This window comes from Rhinoraja longicauda, chromosome 7 (assembly GCF_053455715.1).
Source record: "Rhinoraja longicauda isolate Sanriku21f chromosome 7, sRhiLon1.1, whole genome shotgun sequence".
Lineage (NCBI taxonomy): Eukaryota > Metazoa > Chordata > Chondrichthyes > Rajiformes > Arhynchobatidae > Rhinoraja > Rhinoraja longicauda.
The window spans coordinates 2,115,966-2,134,757 of NC_135959.1; the positions used below are offsets into that span (position 1 = coordinate 2,115,966).

General features: G+C 52.0%; 1 protein-coding gene across 2 annotated transcripts in view; it reads right to left on the reverse strand.

The window, feature by feature from the left end:
- Window positions 1–833: 833 nt before the first annotated feature.
- LOC144595034 (uncharacterized) overlaps window positions 834–18,792 on the reverse strand; it is a 311,478-nt gene continuing 293,519 nt past the window's right edge. The window contains exons 1-3 of one of the 2 annotated variants that reach the window (XR_013547452.1): window positions 17,482–17,647; window positions 8,244–8,377; window positions 834–944 (exon numbers count right to left, since the gene is read on the reverse strand). The gene's annotated coding sequence lies outside the window, so the exon portion shown is untranslated. Of the gene's footprint in view, window positions 945–8,243; window positions 8,378–17,481; window positions 17,648–18,792 lie in introns of those variants that run through there. The other variant, XM_078401973.1, reaches the window with a different exon arrangement.

Consider the following 18,792-nt stretch of genomic DNA (forward strand, 5'->3'; position numbering starts at 1 on the left):
CTCCCCGTGACCTGCGTGGGTTTTCTCCGAGATCTTCGGTTTCCTCCCACACTCCAAAGACGTACAGGTATGTAGGTTAATTGGCTGGGTAAAATGTAAATTTGTCCCTAGTGTGTGTAGGATAGTGTTAGTGTGCGGGGATCGCTGGGCGGCGCCGACCCGGTGGGCCGAAGGGCCTGTTTCCGCGCTGTATCTCTAAATCTAAAAAAAGTCAGTCCTTTTATAATTTTATACGTCTCTATGAGATCCCCTCATCCTTCTAAACTTCAGTGAATACAAGCCCACAGTCTTTCCTCGTACGACAGTCCCGCCATGAATAGGCAACGTTTCTGAAGAAGGATCTCGATCCAGTCTCACCGTAGCACCTCCAGACTGACACAATTTCTTCCCCAAAAGCAATCTGCACACTCAATATGAAAAGCTACTGAGTATTAGTCATGCTGCACTCTTCCATGCTGCTACCTGCCTTGCATTTTACCTTCCTATCGCCAACGTGTATTGATATATTGCAATATTGATGATTTATTTATCTTGAGCCCTAGTTAGATAACATTGTTTTTAAATTGTGTCCTGGGCTTTATGTTCGTATATTATGCACCAATGCAGTGTCAATAATAATTTTGTTGTATACAGTGCTATCAACAACAAATAAAGGCATCAATCAATCAATCAATCAATCAATCAATCGATCAATCGATCAATCGATCAATCGATCAATCGATCAATCGATCAATCGATCAATCAACCAATCGATCAATCGATCATTCATTCATTCATTCATTCATTCATTCAATGGAGGGGAGTTGGGGGGAACAAGAAGAGTGGTCATCTCACCAAACAGGGGCTGGGGTCCGTGCTATCCTTGTCGTTCATCTGGCCGCGGTCCATCAAGTTGTCATCCGGGGGTCTCCCCTCACATCCCACTCCTTCCAGGGGTGTGGAGTCTGCCACAGCAACAAACACAAGCATCTGGTCAAACTCTGTGCAGCAAAGGAACTGCAGACAATAGACAATAGGAGGACATTCAAGCCAGCACCGCCATTCAATGTGATCATGGCTGATCGTCCACAATCAGTACCCCGTTCCTGCCTTCTCCCCATACCCCCTGACTCCGCTGTCTTTCAGAGATCGATCTAACTCTCTCTTGAAAGCATCCAGAGAATTGGCCTCCACTGCCTTCTGAGGCAGAGAGTTCCACAGATTCACAACTCTCTGGGTGAAAAAGTTCTTCCTCATCTCCATTCTAAATGGTTTACGCCGGATAGACACAAAAAGCTGGAGTAACTCAGCGGGACAGGCAGCATCTCTGGAGAGAAGGAATGGGTGACGTTTCGGGTCGACGGATGAGAGGGGATCTTATAGAAACATGTAAATTTCTTAAGGGATTGGACAGGCTGGGCACGGGAAACATGTTCCCAATGTTGGGGGAGTCCAGAACCAGGGGCCAAAGTCTAAGAATAAGAGGTAGGCCATTTAGGACTGAGATGACGGAAAAAAGATTCACCCAGAGAGTTGTGAATCTGTGGAATTCTCTGCCACAGAGGGCAGTGGAGGCCAAATCACTGGATGAATTCAAAAGAGAGTTAGATAGAGCTCTAGGGGCTAGCGGAATCAAGGGATATGGGGAGAAAGCAGGCACGGGTTACTGATTGTGGATGATCAGCCATGATCATGTTGAATGGCGGTGCTGGCTCGAAGGGCCAAATGGCCTCCTCCTGCACCTATTTTCTATGTTTCTATGTTTCTATGTCCCTTCAACAGACAGTCAGGGGAAAGGGGGAACTAGAGGTAAACTAGGGAACTAGGCTTGTATACACTGGAATTTAGAAGGATGAGAGGGGATCTTATCGAAACGTATAAGATTATTAAGGGGTTGGACACGTTAGAGGCAGGAAACATGTTCCCAATGTTGGGGGAGTCCAGAACCAGGGGCCACAGTTTAAGAATAAGGGGTCAGCCATTTAGAACGGAGATGAGAAAAAACTTTTTCAGTCAGAGAGTTGGAGCCCACAATGGTCCATTGTTGGCTGGGGACAAGGTAACAACGAGGGGATACAAACGGTGACATTAGCAAGAGGACGAGGGTGGGGGGAGGGACGGAGGGAGAGGGGTTGCAAGGGATACTTGAAGTTAGAGAAATCAATCAGTTGTAAGCCGCCCAAGCGAAATATAAGGTGCTGTTCCTCCAATTTGTTCACTTTTTCACTCAGAATCTGTGGAATTCTCTGCCTCAGAAGGCAGTGGAGGCCAATTCTCTGAATGCATTCAAGAGAGAGCTGGATAGAGCTCTTAAGGATAGCGGAGTCAGGGGGTATGGGGAGAAGGCAGGAACGGGGTACTGATTGTGAATGATCAGCCATGATCACATTGAATGGCGGTGCTGGCTCGAAGGGCCGAATGGCCTCCTCCTGCACCTATTTTCTATGTTTCTATGTCCCTTCTACAGACAGTCAGGGGAAAGGGGAACTAGAGGTATGAAAAGGTACAAAGAACAAATGGATGAAAGGTATGAAAAGAACAAATCAAAGCCAGCAACGAAGATCAAGGAAAAGTGGAACCCACAATGTTCCATTGTTGGCTGTGGAAAATGTGATAACAAGCAGATACAAACAGTGGATCTCGGCAGTTGGACAACTAGGGTGGGGGAGGGACAGGGAGAGAGGGAGTGCAAGGGTACGTGAATACAATCACGCCACACGCAGGTTCCACATGTAGAGCACGGTGGCGCAGCGGTAGAGTTGCTGCCTCACAGCGCCAGGGACCCGGGTTCCATCCCGACCACGGGCGTTGTCTGTGCGGAGTTTGTACGTTCTCCCCGTGACCTGCGTGGGTTTTCTCCGAGATCTTTGGCTTCCTCCCACACTCCAAAGACGTGCAGGTTTGTAGGTTAATTCATCAGTTTGAAGAAGGGTCGCAACCCGAAACGTCACCCATTCCTTCTCTCCCGAGATGCTGCCTGACCCGCTGAGTTACTCCAGCATTGTGTGTCTACCTTTGTAGGTTTATTGGCTTGGTATAAAAGTGTGTGTAGGGTAGTGTTAGTGTGTGGGGATCGCTGGTAAAGTAAACTGAAGTGAGCTAAAGTAAACTGAAGTGAGCTAAAGTAAACTGAACTACAGCAGTAGCCGTGGCAGAAGGCTTTCCAGAAGCTGGCGGTGGGCAGTGGGCAGTGGGCAGTGGGCAGTGGGCAGTGGGCAGTGGGCAGTGGGCAGTGGGCAGTGCCGTGGGGAATGAGGGCCGGACAGGGAGCAGTTTATGGATCACAGGATGACCAGAATAGAGGTGACGGCTGCAATGGTCACGAGTTCACAAGTTATAGGAGTAGAATTAGGCCATTCGGCCCATCGAGTCCACTCCGCCATTCAATCATGGCTGATCTCTGCCTCCTAACCCCATTCTCCTGCCTTCTCCCCATAACCCCTGACACCCGTTCTAATCGAGAATTTGTCTATCTCTGCCTTAAAAATATCCACTGACTTGTGGCCTCCACAGCCGTCTGTGGCAATGAGTTCCACAGATTCACCACCCTCTGACTAAAGAAGTTCCTCCTCATCTCCTTTCTAAAAGAGCGCCCTTTAATTCTGAGGCTGTGCCCTCTGGTCCTAGACTCTCCCACTAGTGGAAACATCCTCTCCACATCCACTCTATCCAGGCCGCTCACTATTCTGTACGTTTCAATGAGGTCCCCCCTCAACCTTCTAAACTCCAGCGAGTACAGGCCCAGTGCTGACAAACGCTCATCGTACATTAACCCACTCATTCCTGGGATCGTTCTTGTAAACCTCCTCTGGACCCTCTCCAGAGCCTGCACGTCCTTCCTCAGATACGGGGCCCAAATCTGCTCACGATGCTCCAAATGCGGCCTGCCCAGCACCTTGTCGAGCCTCGTGGCCAGCTGTAGCTGGGACTGTAAAATGGCGCCAAGAACCTGGCCAATATTGCACGAAGACAGGCCCTTCGGCCCACCGGGTCCGCGCCGACCAGCGATCCCCGCACACTAACACTATCCTACACCCACTAGGGACAATTTTACATTTATACCAAGCCAATTAACCTACAAACCTGCACGTCTTTAAGAATAAGGGGTCGGCCATTTAGAACGGAGATGAGGAAAAACCTTTTCACTCAGAGAGTTGTAAATCTGTGGAATTCTCTGCCTCAGAAGGCAGTGGAGGCCAATTCTCTGGATGCTTTCAAGAGAGAGATAGATAGAGCTCTTAAGGATAGCGGAGTCAGGGGGTATGGGGAGAAGGCAGGAACGGGGGTACTGATTGAGAATGATCAGCCAAGATCACATTGAATGGCGGTGCTGGTCTATTGTCTTGCTGTATTTCAAAATGTATTAAAAATGAATTTCACTGTACGTTGGTACAGGTAGCAATAAAGAGACCATTGTAAACATCGCCAACTGGAAGAGTGGAAGGAGGAACTGCAGACGCTGGTTTACACCGAAGATAGACACAAAATGCCGGAGTAACTCAGCAGGACAGGCAGCATCTCTGGAGAGAAGGGAAACGTGGTGTTTCGTGTCGATGAAGTGTCTCGACCCGAAACGTTACCCGTTCCATCTCTCCAGAGATGCTGCCCGTCCCGCTGAGTTACTCCAGCATTGTGTGTCTACCTGTTTACATAACATTACTTTCAACAAAGCGAGCTTTCAGGAACATAACTAACAAGTTCGAGAACAATGATCTGTAATAATTGTGGTCACTTCCCTATTTTCATTTGTTCCATGGTTCTCCAATTCCATTGTTGGGGTTTTTTTTTTAGAACATAGAACAATATATCACAGGAACTGGATCTTCAGGTAAATCTTTCCCCCTCTCACCTTAAAGTAGGTTAACATATGATGTGCGTTTGTCAGCACTGGGCCTGTACTCGCTGGAGTTTAGAAGGATGAGGGGGGACCTCATTGAAACGTACAGAATAGTGAAAGGCCCGGATAGAGTGGATGTGGAGAGGATGTTTCCACCAGTGGGAGAGTCTAGGACCAGAGGGCACAGCCTCAGAATTAAAGGACGTTCCTTTAGGAATCAGATGAAGGAGAATTTCTTTAGTCAGAGGGTGGAATTCATTGCCACAGACAGCTGTGGAGGCCAAGTCAGTGGATATTTTTAAGAGAGATATATTGATTCATGATCAGTGCGGGTGTCAGAGGTTATGGGGAGAAGGCAGGAGAATGGGGTTAGGAGGGAGAGATAGATCAGCCGTGATAGAATGGCGGAGTAGACTTGATGGGCTGAATGGCCTAATACTGCTCCTATCACTTATAGACAATAGACAATAGGTGCAGGAGGAGGCCATTCGGCCCTTCGAGCCAGCACCGCCATTCAATGTGATCATGGCTGATCATTCTCAATCAGTACCCCGTTCCTGCCTTCTCCCCACACCCCCTGACTCCGCTATCCTTAAGAGCTCTATCTAACTCTCTCTTGAATGCATTCAGAGAATTGGCCTCCACTGCCTTCTGAGGCAGAGAATTACACAGATTCACAACTCTCTGACTGAAAAAGTTTTTCCTCATCTCCGTTATAAATGGCCTACCACCTATTCTTAAACTGTGGCCCCTGGTTCTGGACTCCCCCAACATTGGGAACATGTTTCCTGCCTCTAACGTGTCCAACCCCTTAATAATCTTATACGTTTCGATAAGATCCCCTCTCATCCTTCTAAATTCCAGTGTATACAAGCCTAGCCGCTCCAGTCTTTCAACATATGACAGTCCCGCCATTCCGGGAATTAACCTAGTAAACCTACGCTGCACGCCCTCAATAGCAAGAATATCCTTCCTCAAATTTGGAGACCAAAACTGCACACAGTACTCCAGGTGCGGTCTCACTAGGGCCCTGTACAACTGCAGAAGGACCTCTTTGCTCCTATACTCAACTCCTCTTGTTATGAAGGCCAACATTCCATTGGCTTTCTTCACTGCCTGCTGTACCTGCATGCTTCCTTTCAGCGACTGATGCACTAGGACACCCAGATCTTGTTGTACGCCCCCTTTTCCTAACTTGTTCCATGAGAGTGGCGTCACAGGTAGGTAGGAAGGTCAAGAAGACTTTCGGTACATTGACCTTCATCGGTCAAGGTATCGTGCATAGAAGTTGTGAAGTTATGTTGCAGTTGTACAAGTCATCAGTGAGGTCATACTGGAGTATTTTGTTCCCTTTTGGTCGCCCTGCTGTACGAAAGATGGCATTAAGATGGAAAGGGCGCAGAGGAGATTTAGTTTAGTTTAGTTTAGAGATACAGCGCAGAAACAAGCCCTTCGGCCCACCGGGTCCGCGCCGACCAGCGATCCCCGCACACTAACACTATCCTACACCTGCTAGGGACAATTTTTGCATTTACCAAGCTAATTAACCTACAAACCTGCACGTCTTTGGTGGAAACCGAAGATCTCGGAGTGAAACCCACGCAGGTCACGGGGAAAACGTACAAACTCCGTACGCCCATAGTCGGGATCGAACCCGGGTCTCCGGCGCTGCATTCGCTGTAAGGCAGCAACTCTACCGCTGCGCCACCGTGACCTGCCAAGGATGTTGACAGGACGTGTGGACCTGAGCTACAGGGAGAGGTTGGGCAGGCGGGGGCTTTATACCTTGGAGCAAAAGAGGCGGAGGGGTGATCTTGTAGAGGTGCACAAGATGCTGAGGGGAACAGATCGGGTGTATGGTGGAGCTCTAGATTAATCCTATACTCAACCACGTGAACAACGCTGGGTGTCACCCTCTCCAACTCTCACCGGAGAGAGGAGAAGAATGTCTTCAAAGAAGGAAATAAACACAGCGGGACAGGCAGTATCTCTGGTAGGGGTTGCCAACTGTCCCGTATTAGCCGGGACATCCCATATTAGCCGGGACATCCCGTATTAGCCGGGACATCCCATATTTTGGGCTAAATTGGTTTGTCCCGTACGGGACCGCTCTTGTCCTGTATTAGGCCCGGACGGTGCTGTAGGCCCGGACAGTGTAGGCCTAGACAGTGTAGGCCTGGATGCTGTAGGCCCGGAAAGTGTAGGCCCGGAAAGTGTAGGCCCGGAAAGTGTAGGCTCGGACAGTGTAGGCCCGGACAGTGTAGGCCCGGACAGTGTAGTCCAGACAGTGTAGGCCTGGACAGTGGAGGCCTGGACAGTGTAGGCCCGGACAGTGTAGGTCCGGACAGTGTAGGCCCCAAGGTCCGGTTGCTGCCTAATGGAAGTTGCGTAGCAACCCGGCTCCCGGCCCGGGCGGCCGCCATTGGTGGGGCGGGAGCACGTGGCTGCTGGCTGGGTGAGGTCACGTGGGGCGCGGGATGGTAACATCACCTTTTGTCCCTTATTTGGGAGTGAGGAAGGTGGCAACCCCTAATCCCTGGAGAGAAGGAATGGGTGATGTTTTGGGTCGAGACCCTTTTGCAGACTGCTTCTCTCCAGAGATGCTGCCTGTCCCGCTGAGTTACTCCAGCGTTTTGTGTCTATCTTCTATTTAAACCAGCATCTGCAGTTCCTCCTTACACATTCTTCAAAGTAGGCACACCACGAGGAGATAGAAACATAGAAAATAGGTGCAGGAGGAGGCCATTCAGCCCTTCGAGCCAGCACCACCATTCATTGTGATCATGGCAGATCATCCACAATCAGTAACCCGTGCCTGCCTTCTCCCCATATCCCTTGATTCCGCTAGCCCCTAGAGCTCTGTCTAACTCCCTTTTAAATTCATCCAGTGAATTTGCCTCCACTGCCCTCTGTGGCAGAGAATTCCACAAATTCACAACTATCTAGGTGGAAAAGTTTCTTCTCACCTCAGTTTTAAATGGCCTCCCCTTTATTCTTAGACTGTGTGGCCCCTGGTTCTGGACTCCCCCAACATTGGGAACATTTTTCCTGCATTTAGCTTGTCCAGTCCTTTTATAATTTTATACGTCTCTATAAGATCCCCTCTCATCCTTCTAAACTCCAGTGAATACAAGCCCAGTCTTTCCAATCTTTCCTCAAACGACAGTCCCGCCATCCCAGGGATTAACCTGGTGAACCTACGCTGCACTCCCTCAATAGCAAAGACGTCCTTCCTCAAATTAGGAGACCAAAACTGCACACAATACTCCAGATGTGGTCACACAATACTCCAGATGTGGTCACACAATACTCCAGATGTGGTCACACAATACTCCAGATGTGGTCACACAATACTCCAGATGTGGTCTCACCAGGACCCTATAGATTTGGCAGTGGAGCAGACGAAATGTGTCGGGGTTGGACTTACGGTGCATCGGTAGGTCGAATAGGCGTCTCAGTGGGAGGTTGGGTGCGCTCTGAGATTGCTGTGGGACTGTTGCCCGCGGTTTATGCAGGAGAGGGGTTGGTGTTCCAGCCTCCAACTCCGCTCCAGGTGCGGTCCTAAACGTTAGAGTACAAAAGGACAAAGTTATGTGGCTCAGCCACCAAGCACCACATCCAGAGGCTGCAACGCATCGTTCCATCAGTCGTGAAAGGTTGTTGGCTGCAACCTTCCCCCCATTGACAAACTGTACACTGCAAGGGCCAGGAAGCGAGCGGGCAAGATCATCTCTGACCCCTCTCACCATGGACCTGTCCAACTGTTTCTTAAACGATGGGATAGTCCCAGCCTCAACTACCTCCTCTGGCAGCTTGTTCCATACACCCACCACCCTCTGTGTGAAAATGTTACCCCTCGGATTCCTATTAAATCTTTCCCCTTCACCTTGAACCTGTGTCCTCTGGTCCTCGATTCCCCTACTCTGGGCAAGAGACTCTGTGCATCTACCCGATCTATTCCCCTCATGATTTTGTACACCTCTATAAGATCTCCCCTCATCCTCCTGCGCTCCATGGAATAGAGACCCAGCCTGCTCAACCTCTCCCTGTAGCTCACAACCTCTTGGTGTTTTGGGACCCAATGAGCAGTCGACCATCTTCTCCACGATCTTCCCCTTTGTACGCTGCACAGAGCTGTGAACATCAGATGATGGCCAACAAGCCACAAGTGTTACATACACGGAAGTCCTGTCCACTCAACTCATTCCATCTTCTTCTTTTGACTAGCTACCTTAACATTCATGCCACAGAGGAGGGAAGTCATCTGACTAAACATCTTACCCCTCCCACAGAAACGCTCTCCCCACCCACTGAATCCCCGCCCACGAGGGTTGCTAGCCGTCCCTTATTAGGCCCGGGGGGGCGCTATAGGCCCGGACGCTGTAGGCCCGGACGCTGTAGGCCCGGACAGTGTAGGCCCGGACGCTGTAGTCCCGGACGCTGTAGGCCCGGACGCTGTAGGCCCGGACAGTGTAGGCCCGGACAGTGTAGACCCGGACAGTGTAGGCCCGGGGGCCACTGTAGGCCCGGACAGTGTAGGCCCGGACGCTGTCGGCCCGGACGCTATAGGCCCGGAAGCTATAGGCCCGGACAGTGTAGGCCCGGACAGTGTAGGCCTGGACGGTGTAGGTCCGGACAGTGTAGGCCCGGACAGTGTAGGCCCAGGGGCCGCTGTAGGCCCGGACAGTGTAGGACCGTACACTGTAGGCCCGGAGACCTGGGTTCCATCCTGACTATGGGTGCCGTCTGTACGGAGTTTGTACGTTCTCCCCGTGACCTCCGGGCGCTCCGGTTTCCTCCCACACTCCAAAGACGGGCGGGTTTGTAGGTTAATTGTCTTCAGTAAAAATTGTAAATGGGCTCTGGTGTGTGTAGGATAGTGTTAATGTACAGGAAGTGTGGGGGGGGTGAAAACAAAATAGCTGGTCTGAATGGGCCAAAGGGCCTGTTTCCGCACTGTATTTTGAAACTAAACTAAACTCCCCCATCACCAACTCTCCCGAGCCTCTGTCGCACTTATGTACGGTGTGGCAGAAAGTCAAAAGAAAGATGTGGAGGCTTTGGAGAGGGTTTGCCACAATACTGCCTGGATTAGAGGGTTTCAGCTACAGGAAGTGGGTGCAGAGTAGGGGTTGCCAACTTTCTCACTTCCAAATAAAGGACAAGGTGACGTCACCGCCCCGCGCCCCACGTAACCTCACCCAGCCAGCGGCCACGTGCTCCCGCTCCACCAATGGCGTCCGCCCGGGCCGGGAGGCGGGTTGCTATGCAACCTCCGTTTGGCGGCCGCCCGGGCCTCCACTGTCCGGACCTACAGTATCCGGGCCTCGTGTCTGGACCTACAGAGGCCAGGCCTACAGTGTCCGGGGCCTACACTATTTGGGCCTACAGTGTCCGGGCGTATAGCGTCCGGGCCTACAGCGTCCGGGCCTACAGCGTCCGGGCCTACAGCATCCGGGCCTACAGCGTCCGGGCCTACAGCGTCCGGGCCTACAGCGCCCCCCGGGCCTAATACGGGACAAGGGCGGTCCCGTACGGGACAAAGCAAAATAGACCAATATATGGATGTCCCAGGACAGTTGGCAACCCTAGTGTGGAGGAGGTTTACCACAAAGCTACCTGGATTAGAGGGCGTCAGCTACAGGGAGAGGTTGCAGAGGAGGTTTACCACAATGCTGCATGGATTAGAGGGCGTCAGCTCCAGGGAGAGGTTGGACAGACTTGGATTGTTTTCTATGGAATGGCGGGGTTGAGGTGACACCTGATAGACGTTTATTGAGGGCGTGCAGCGTAGGTTTACTAGGTTAATTCCCGGAATGGCGGGACTGTCATATGTTGAAAGACTGGAGCGACTAGGCTTGTATACACTGGAATTTAGAAGGATGAGAGGGGATCTTATCGAAAGATATAAGATTATTAAGGGGTTGGACACGTTAGAGGCAGGAAACATGTTCCCAATGTTGGGGGAGTCCAGAACAAGGGGCCTCAGTTTAAGAATAAGGGGTAGGCCATTTGGAACTGAGATGAGGAGAAACATTTTCACTCAGAGAGTTGTAAATCTATGGAATTCTCTACCTCAGAAGGCAGTGGAGGCCAATTCTCTGAATGCATTCAAGAGAGAGCTCTTAAGGATAGCGGAGTCAGGGGGTATGGGGAGAAGGCAGGAACGGGGTACTGATTGAGAATGATCAGCCATGATCACATTGAATGGTGGTGCTGGCTCGAAGGGCCAAATGGCCTCCTCCTGCACCTATTGTCTATTAAAATTGTGAGAGGCGTATATTGGTTAGACAGACAGAAATGGAAATATCAAATATTAGAGGGCACGGCTTTAAGATGAGAGGGGTACAGTTTAAAGGAGATGTGTGGGGCAATTTACACAGACGGTGGTGGGTGCCTGGAATGCGCTGCCAGGGGAGGTGGTAGAGTAGGCTATCCTGTATTATCCGGGGTATCCCGTATATTGGACTAAATTAGTTTGTACCGTACAGGACCGCCCTTGTCCCGTGTTAGGGGGGCACTGTAGGCCCGGACGCTGTAGGCCCGGACAGTGTAGGCCCGGACAGTGTAGGCCCGGACAGTGTAGGCCCGGACATTGTATGCCCCGACATTGTAGGCCCCGACACTGTAGGCCCCGACACTGTAGGCCCGGACACTGTAGGCCCCGACACTGTAGGCCCGGACACTGTAGGCCCGGACACTGTAGGCCCGGACACTGCTGGCCCGGACACTGTAGGCCCAGACACTGTAGGCCCAAACACTGTAGGCCCGGGGGGGGCGCTGTGGGCCCAGACAGTGTAGGTCGGGACTGTTTAGGCCCGGTGGCCCAGGCGCCGCCTGACGGAGGTTGCATAGCAACCCGCCTACGGCCCGGGCGGCCACCATTGGTGGTACGGGCGCACATGGCCGCTGGCTGGGTGAGGTCACGTGGGGCGCGGGGCGGTGACGTCACCCTTTGTCCGTTATTTGGGAGTGAGGAAGTTGGCAACCCCTATGGTGGAGGCAGGCACATGGATACGCAGGGTATGGAGGGATATGGATTATGGAATTTGCTACTGGGAAATCGTGCCCTTGAACACGATACAATCGAGTGGATCGCCTGAACCTCCTGAACTCGAGTTGGACTTGACCGTATTTATGTGTTATCTGATCCTTTGGTGAGCAAGTACAACAAAGCTTTTCACTGTACCTTGGTACACGGGACAATAATAAACCTAAACCTAACTCCTCCAAAGGACGTTCCTTTGGGAAGGAGATGAGGAGGAATTTCTTTAGTCAGAGGGCGGTGAATCTGTGGAATTCTTTGCCACAGACGGCTGTGGAGGCCAAGCCAGTGGATATTTTTAACAGAGAAACATGGAAAATAGTTGCGGGAGGAGGCCATTCGGCCCTTCGAGCCAGCACTGCCATTCATTGTAAGAAAATAACTGCAGATGCTGGTACAAATCGAAGGTGTTTATTCACAAAATGCCGGAGTAACTCAGCGGGTCAGGCAACATCTCAGGAGAGAAGGAATGGGTGGCGTTTCAGGTCGAGACCTTTCTTCGGACCGCCATTCATTGTGATCATGGCTGATCATCCACAATCAGTAACCCGTGCCTGCCTTCTCCCCATATCCCTTGATTCCGCTAGCCCCTAGAGCTCTATCTAACTCTCTCTTAAATTCATCCAGTGAATCGGCCTCCACTGCCCTCTGTGGCAGAGAATTCCACAAATTCACGACAAATTCTCTGGGAGAAAAAGTTTTTTTCTCTCCCCAGTTTTAAGGCAGAGAAAGGTTGATTCTTGATTAGTACGGGTGTCAGGGGTTATGGGGAGAAGGAAGGCGAATGGGGTTCAGAGGGAGAGATAGATCGGCCATGATTGAATGTCGGAGTGGACTCGATGGGCCGAATGGCCGAATTCTGCTCCTCTCATTTATGACCTTACGAACCAAGGTTGGTAAATTATGAATTAGAGGCTATTAGCTAAAAGGAGATGTTAGACAACATAGAACAGAATAGGACAGCCCAGGAACAGGCCCTTCGGCCCACAGTGTCCATGCTGGACACGATGCCACGTTAAACTAACCTCCTCTGCCTGCACGTGACCCATATCCCCCCATTCCCTGCGTATCCACGCCCCTGTCCAAAAGCCTCTTAAACACCACTATCGTATCTGCTTCCACCCCCACCCCTGGCAGCGCGTTCCAGGCCCCCACCCCCCTCTGTGTAAAACACTTGCCCCCCCACATCTCCTCTCACCTTAAAGCTGTGCCCTCTAGTCTGTGACATGTCCACCCAGGGAAGAAGGTTCTGACTGTCTACCCTATCTACACCACTTATTTGCCTGCGTTACGCCCAAATCCCTGAAGAATGAATGAAAGAGAAAATAGAACGGTACAACACCGGATCAGGCCCTTCGGCCCACAATGTACGTGCCAAACATGATGCCAAGACCAACTCTTATCTACCTGTATGTGATCCATTTCCCTCCATTCCCTGCTGATCCACGTGACAACAAACATCTTCTACAAACGTCTCTGTCCAAGACCGCAAGGAATCGCAGAGAGTTGTGGACGCAGCCCAGACCATCACACAAACCAACCTCCCTTCCACCGACTCCATCTACACCTCACGCTGCCTCGGCAAGGCCAGCAGCATCATCAAGGACCAGTCCCAATAGACAATAGACAATAGACAATAGACAATAGGTGCAGGAGTAGGTCATTCAGCCCTTCGAGCCAGCACCGCCATTCAATGCGATCATGGCTGATCACTCTCAATCAGTACCCCGTTCCTGCCTTCTCCCCATACCCCCTCACTCCGCTATCCTTAAGAGCTCTATCCAGCTCTCTCTTGAAAGCATCCAACGAACTGGCCTCCACTGCCTTCTGAGGCAGAGAATTCCACACCTTCACCACTCTCTGACTGAAAAAGTTCTTCCTCATCTCCGTTCTAAATGGCCTACCCCTTATTCTTAAACTGTGGCCCCTTGTTCTGGACTCCCCGAACATTGGGAACATGCTTCCTGCCTCTAATGTGTCCAACCCCTTAATTATCTTATATGTTTCAATAAGTCCCACCCCAGTCACCCCCTCTTCTCCCCTCTCCCATCGGGGCAAGAGGTACAGAAGTGTGAAAACGCACACCTCCAGATTCAGGGGCAGTTTCTTCCCGGCTGTTATCAGGCAACTGAACCATCCTACCACAACCAGAGAGCAGTGCTGAACTACGATCTACCTCGGACTATCCTTGATCGGATTTTACCTTGCACTAAACGTTATTGCCTTCATCCCGTATCTGCACTGTGGACGGCTCGATTGTAATCATGTTTTGTCTTTCCACTGACTGGTTAGCGCGCGACAAAATCTTTTCACCGTACCTCGGTACACGTGACAATAAACTAGGCTCAGCTAAACTAAACTAAAGTAAGCTAAGTTCATAAGTGATAAGAGCAGAATTCGGCCCATCAAGTCTACTCTGCCATCCGTACTAATACCGGTTGCTAAACAGTAACCTCCCCTCGCAAACCCACACTGTGCAGCCCAATGCAAATTTGAGGAAACATAGAAAATAGGAGCAGGAGGAGGCCATTTGGCCCTTCGAGCCAGCACCGCTATTCAGTGTCCGGGCCTGCAGCATCGGGGCCTACACTGACCGGGCCTACAGTGTCCGGGCCTACACTGACCGGGCCTACAATGTCCGGGCCTACAAGGTCCGGGCCTACAGTGTCCGGGCCTACAGCTTCCGGACCTACACTGACCGGGCCTACACTGACCGGGCCTACAGCGTCCGGACCTACACTGACCGGGCCTACACTGACCGGGCCTACAATGTCCGGGCCTACAGTGTCCGGGCCTACAGCGTCCGGACCTACACTGACCGGGCCTACAATGTCCGGGCCTACAAGGTCTGGGCCTACAGTGTCCGGGCCTACAGCGTCCGGACCTACACAGACCGGGCCTACAGTGTCCGGGCCTACAGTGTCCGGGCCTACACTGACCGGGCCTACAGTGCCCAGGCCTACAGTGTCCGGGCCTACAGCGTCCGGACCTACACTGACCGGGCCTACAGTGTCCCGGGCCTAATACGGGATAAGGACGGACCCTTACGGGACAAACCAATTTAGCCCAAAATATGGGATGCCCTGGTAAATACGGGGCAGTTGGCAACCCGACTCTCAACCCCATTCTCCTGCCTTCTCCCCATAACCCCTGATACCCACACCAGTCAATCTCCCCGCCTTAAAAATATCCACTGACTTGTGGCCTCCACAGCCGTCTGTGGCAAAGAATCCCACAGATTCACCACCCTCTGACTCAACAAATTCCTCCTCATCTCCTTGCTATAGGAACGTCCTTTAATTCTGAGGCTGTGCCCTCTGGTCCTAGACTCTCCCACTAGTGGAAACATCCTCTCCACATCCACTCTATCCTGGCCTTCCGCTATTCGGTAGATTTCAATGAGGTCCCCCCTCATCCTTCTAAACTCCAGCGAGTACAGGCCCAGTGCTGACAAATGCTCCTTCAATCCCTGCCGATCGGAGAAGCTAATCCTAACTCGAAATTCCACATCGCAAAAAGGTCCAATTCACATTTCTACCAAAGACAGTTCAGAGTTTAGTTTAGAGATACAGCGCGAAAACAGGCCCTTCGGCCCACCGAGTCCACACCGCCCAGCGATCCCCGCACACTAACACTATCCTACACACACTAGGGACAATTTTACATTTACATCAAGACAATTAACCTACAAACCTGCACGTCTTTGGAGTGTGGGAGGAAACCGGAGCACCCGGGGAAAACCCAAGCAGGTCACGGGGAGAACGTACAAACTCCGTACAGACAGCGCCCGTAGTCGGGATCGAACCCGGGTCTCCGGCGCTGTGAGGCAGCAACTCTACCGCTGCGCCACCGTGCCGCTCGACCATACATTAAGATCACGCTGGTCTGATCCTAACCTCAAACCACATCTCACCCACCACCTGCCTTATCACAAAACAATCTCCCCCCAACATTCATTTTAGTTTAGAGATACAGCGCGGAAACAGGCCCTTCGGCCCACCGTGTCCGCGCCGACCAGCGATCCCCGCACACTAACACTATCCTACACACACTAGGGACAATTTCTACATTTACACCCAGCCAATTAACCTACAAACCTGCACGTCTTTGGAGTGTGGGAGGAAACCGAAGATCTCGGAGAAAACCCACGCAGGTCACGGGGAGAACGTACAAACTCCGTACAGACAGCCCCCGTAGTCGGGATGGAACCCGGGTCTCCGGTGCTGCATTCGCTGTAAGGCGGCAACTCTACCGCCACGCCACCGTGACCGCCCAGATTCTCGATTCCCCTACTCTGGGCAAGAGACTCTGTGCGTCTACCCGATCTATTCCTCTCATGATTCTGTACACCTCTATAACATCTCCCCTCATCCTCCTGCGCTCCAAAGCTGCCTTCTGTAAACTGTCCTTCGTGTGTAGGTTAGCGCTAGAATACAGGCTGATCGCTGGTCAGCACGGACTCGGTGGGCCGAAGGGCCTGTTTCCACGCAGTACCTCTAAAGTACATGTCACGGTGGCGCAGCGGTAGAGTTGCTGCCTCACAGCGAATGCAGCGCCAGAGACCCGTGTTCCATCCCGACTACGGGCGCTGTCTGTACGGAGTTTGCACGTTCTCCCCGTGACCTGCGTGGGTTTTCTCCGGGTGCTCCGGTTTCCTCCTACACTCCAAAGACGTGCGGGTCTGTAGGTTAATTGGCTTCGGTAAAATTGTAAATTGTCCCTTGTGGGTGTAGGATAGTGTTAGTGTGCGGGGATCGCTGGTCGGCGCGGATTCGGTGGGCCGAAGGGCCTGTTTCCGCGCTGTATCTCCAAAGTAAAGTGAAGTAAATGATTATGTGTGTAGAAGGAACTGGTGGTGCTGGTTTAAACCGAAGATAGACTCGAAATACTGGAGTAATTCAGCGCAGCATCTCTGGAGGGAAGGAATGGGTGACGTTTCGGGTCGAGACTAGGCTGTGGAGGCCAAGTCAAAGGATATTTTTAAGGCAGAGAAAGATAGATTCTTGTGCAAGAAGGAATTGCAGGTGCTGGTTTAAACCGAAGATAGACATAAAATGCTGGAGTAACTCAGCGGGACAGGCAGCATCTCTGGAGAGAAGGAATGGGTGACGTTTCGGGTAAATCATACCCAGCCCCCTTCTCCCCACTCCCCCTCTAACGTACAAGCTATAGACAATAGACAATAGACAATAGATGCAGGAGGAGGCCATTCGGCCCTTCGAGCCAGCACCGCCATTCAATGTGATCATGGCTGATCATTCTCAATCAGTACCCCCGTTCCTGCCTTCTCCCCATACCCCCTGACTCCGCTATCCTTAAGAGCTCTATCTACCTCTCTCTTGAATGCATTCAGAGAATTGGCCTCCACTGCCTTCTGAGGCAGAGAATTCCACAGATTCACAACTCTCTGACTGAAAAAGGTTTTTCCTCGTCTCCGTTCTAAATGGCCTCCCCCTTATTCTTAAACTGTGGCCCACTTGTTCTGGACTCCCCCAACATCGGGAACATGTTTCCTGCCTCTAACGCGTCCAACCTCTTAATAATCTTATACGTTTCGATAAGATCTCCTCTCATCCTTCTAAGTTCCAGTGTATTGCTCCAACTACAGACAGCCACCGACCTTGTTAGCAGCAACCAGCCGGCTGAGTCTCCCGGTTCCCAGTTCCCTGACTCTCTCAGACAGAGTTCCAGCACAGCGGGGAGCACGGAGTTAGGCAGGCGAGAGGCGAAGGAGTCTCAGGTCAGAGCTGTGACTTCCTCCTTCGACTTAGAGACGTGAAACACACACACACACACTTCCTGGAACCAGTGTTCCAGTCACACCACTCCCCCCCACCCCCCCCCCCCCTCTTTCTCTCCCCCTCTCTCTCTCTCCCTCCCCTCTCTCTTCCCCTCTCTCTCTCTCCCGCTTCCCCTCTTTCTCTCTCCCTCCCTCTCTCTCTCTCCCTCCCTCCCTCCCCTCTCTCTCCCACACTTTCCCCTCTCTCTCTCTCTTTCCCTCCCCCTCTCTCTCTCCTCCTCTTTCCTTCTTTCTTCTCTCCCTCTCTCTCTCTCTCCCTCCCCCTCTCTCTCTCTCCCTCCCCTTCACTCTCTCCCTCCCTGCCCCCTCTCTCCCCCTCTCCCCATCTCTCTCTCTCTCTCCCTCCCTGCCCTCTCTCCCTCACACTCCCCTTCTCTCTCCCTTCCTCCCTGCCCCCTCTGTCTCCCACCCCCCCTCACTCTCTCCTCCTCTCTCCCTCCCTCTCACCCCACTCTCCCTCTCTCTCTCCCACCCCCACTCACTCTCTCCCTCTCTCCATCCCTCTCTCTTTCTTCCTCTTCCTCCCTCCCCCCTCTCTCCCTTCCACCTCCTCCCTCTCTCTCCCTCCCTCCCTCCCTCCTTCTCTCCCTCCCTCTCTCTGCAGCTGGCCAGCTAGTACAATGGAGAGAGTACAAGGTCTCACAGCTCTAGCCCAAGGTCACGCAAGAGGGGAGGGAAGGAGGGAGGGAGGGAGGGAGGGAGGGAGGGAGGGAGGGAGGGAGGGAGGGGGGGAGGGAGGGGGGGAGGGAGGGGGGGGAGGGAGGGAGGTGTGATATAAAACTGTCAGGGAGAAGATACAGAAGCTTGAATAAACGTCCATTCCAAAGACGTACAGGTTTGTGGGTGAATTATTTCAGTTTAGTTTCTAAGTACCTCCCTTCCACCGACTCCATCTACACCTCACGCTGCCTCGGCAAGGCCAGCAGCATCATCAAGGACCAGTCTCACCCCGGTCACCCCCTCTTCTCCCCTCTCCCATCGGGCAAGAGGTACAGAAGTGTGAAAACGCACACCTCCAGATTCAGAGGCAGTTTCTTCCCGACTGTTATCAGGCAACTGAACCATCCTACCACAACCAGAGAGCAGTGCTGAACTACTATCTACCTCATTGGTGACCCTCGGACTATCCTT